The 2,564-nt window shown below is 42.9% G+C and overlaps 1 non-coding gene across 1 annotated transcript; it reads left to right on the forward strand.

Moving 5' to 3' along the window:
- The first annotated feature begins 2,256 nt into the window (after positions 1–2,256).
- On the forward strand, positions 2,257–2,362 carry LOC131150008 (small nucleolar RNA R71). The gene has a single exon (XR_009135395.1). It is a non-coding gene; the product is annotated as a small nucleolar RNA R71 (small nucleolar RNA).
- Positions 2,363–2,564: the final 202 nt, after the last annotated feature.

A 2,564-nucleotide genomic window follows, 5' to 3' on the forward strand; every position in this document is an offset into this window, starting at 1 on the left:
GCAATTTGTCACACTCCCCGATTGTATCAAACCCTATTGACAGAAACTCGACCTACTTGTCCTAAGTTAAACATTCTATAGACTACCTAAAAAATGAAAAAACTATCGGGTTACCTTCCGAGAGCACTAAGTTTACCGTCTTCAACCAGTCAAACACTTATAGGGTTGCCTCTCGGGAGCGCTAAGTTTACCGTCTTTAGCTGGACACTTTAAATCTTATTTTGAGATCATCCTCATTCCCAATTAGTATTTGTTTCTTCATCCTCTTCCTCACACTCTGAATTTCATACCCCCACTTAGTATTAGATGTGGGGTCCCAATCATGTTTTAACATAACCTGCTCAAGGGGATCCTTAAATTCAGCATAGGTAGGGCTATCAAGCTACATTATACTCTCCCAAGGGTGTCTCCATAGCATTAAAGAAGTTGCTTCCCTAAAAATTTTGTCAATTACGTCTTCGCCCACAACTTGGACGACGTTCAGAAGATTTTGGGAAGCATAAGTACGTTTAGCCTACATTGCTTATGGCCCCATGAGATGTCTATAACCCCTATCCTACATTGAATGTAGGCATTAGCCGTGGCTAGGAATGGTTGTCCCAGTAGGACGGGGATTGGGTTGGTGGAGGTTTCCATATCTGAAATGATAAAGTCAATGGGGTAATGGAAATCTCCTACCTTAACTATCACATCTTCTACCACACCCCGGGGTTGCTTAAGAAATCGATCCGCTAGGCATATGGCAACTGAGGTGGGTTGCAGCACTCCTGGGTTGAGTTTCTAGTAGGCCGAGTATGAAAGAATATTCACACTTTCCTTTAAATCTAGAAGAGCCCCATCAATGGTGTAATTTCCAATCACACATGAGATCGTAGGTGAGCTAGGGTCTTTTAGTTTAGGAACCAGGTGCTTTAATATTAGGGAACTCATGTGCTCGGCCTGCTTAACCAAACCCTCCATATGCACCCTTGATTATGTCTCCTGCATTGACAAGTCTCTAAGGAATTTCATGAACGCAGGTGATTGCTTTATGTTCTCTAGGAGAGGCTTATCAATTCACACTTGTTTAAACATGTCCCAGATGGATATAGGGGGAGCAAGTGGGGTTGCTGGATGTGTCATTGAGTAGCCATGAAAAGCCCTATGGGGAGTGAAATGAGGTGTGGTTCATCAGGTGATGGGTGTGAGACTTAATGGTTTATTTACCCGACTAGAGAGAGAGAGAGAGAGAGAGAGAGAGAGAGAGAGAGTGCATGAATCCTCATTGGGTACTTCTAGGTCTTCCTCTTGAGTTTCCCTTTTGCTTAGATGCTCCTCGCCTTGGTTGGTTGTCAGGCCTCCTTTTGAGATGTGGTTACCACCTGGGCCTGCTCAGAGTGTGAGGAGGGTTCAATGTTTGGTTCACATTCTACCCTATATTGCCCCTTTGGGTTTATGATGGGTTGACTTGGCAACTTACCTTCATCCCTTTAACTTAAAGCAACAACTAGTTGTCTCATATCGGTTTCTAGCTTTGCAATTGATTGGGAATGAGAGTGAAGGAGTTTCCGATCAACCTGACAGTCAGCTTCAATTTGCTTAAGGGTTGTCAGCACTGTCTCCTAAAATGAATAATATTTAGGTTGAGATGGAGGCGGATGTTGAATGGTTAGAGGTATGGGGGCTGAGTCCATATGACTTTGGAAATTTTGATAAGGGTGTGGAGGCACAACATTGGGGTTTTGTTGAGGTCTTTGGATTTGAAAACCCAGAGCTTACGGCCTCGAGGAGAAGTTAGGATGTCGCTTCCACCTGAAGTTTTAGGTATTCGAATAAAGGTCATTGGACGACTTATCGTACCAATTTTGGGTGGCTTTCACTTCTTCCTGCACAAGCTCAGGATGGGAATGCACATAAGGGCAATTGTAGCAAGTATAGGAAGGGTCAGAGTAGATCGTACAAACCTTTGCACAAGCTATTGTTTGCAGTCCTAAGGAAAAACATTGATCTAACTTTTTGGATATTGCATGCAAGGTAGGGGCTAGGTCCTTGCCAGTAGCCAACTTATAAACTGCATTCGGTTTAGAGGTTTATGGATTAGGGAGTCTACGACTAGCAGCCATGTGATGCTAAGAATTTTCTGCCAGATTCTCAAAGAGAATCCAGGCATCATTCTCATGCTTAGTAAGGAAAGTACCTCCGCACGATGCATCAACCATCGACCTATCTCTCTTAGCCAACCCTTTATAAAATGTTTGGACTAATTGCCACTTGGTTACCTGATGATGTGGGAATTTAGAAAGTAGGTCCCTAAAGCGCTCTCATGTATCGAACAAGAATTCTCCATCCATCTATGAGAAACTCATGATGGCTCTCTGAAGTTGATTAGTCTTCCTAATTGGGAAGTACTTTCTAAGAAACTCATGTTGCATGGTGGCCTAGTTGGTCACCAAATTCGGCTTTAAGAACGTCAACCAATATTTGGCCTTATCCTTTAGAGAGAATGGAAAAAGCCTAAGACAAAGAGCATCATCACTAAAATTAGGGATGCGAATTGTGGAACAGATTTTCAAGAACTCATCTAG

The sequence above is a fragment of the Malania oleifera genome, chromosome 2 (assembly GCF_029873635.1).
Source record: "Malania oleifera isolate guangnan ecotype guangnan chromosome 2, ASM2987363v1, whole genome shotgun sequence".
In the NCBI taxonomy this organism is placed as follows: Eukaryota; Viridiplantae; Streptophyta; class Magnoliopsida; order Santalales; family Ximeniaceae; genus Malania; species Malania oleifera.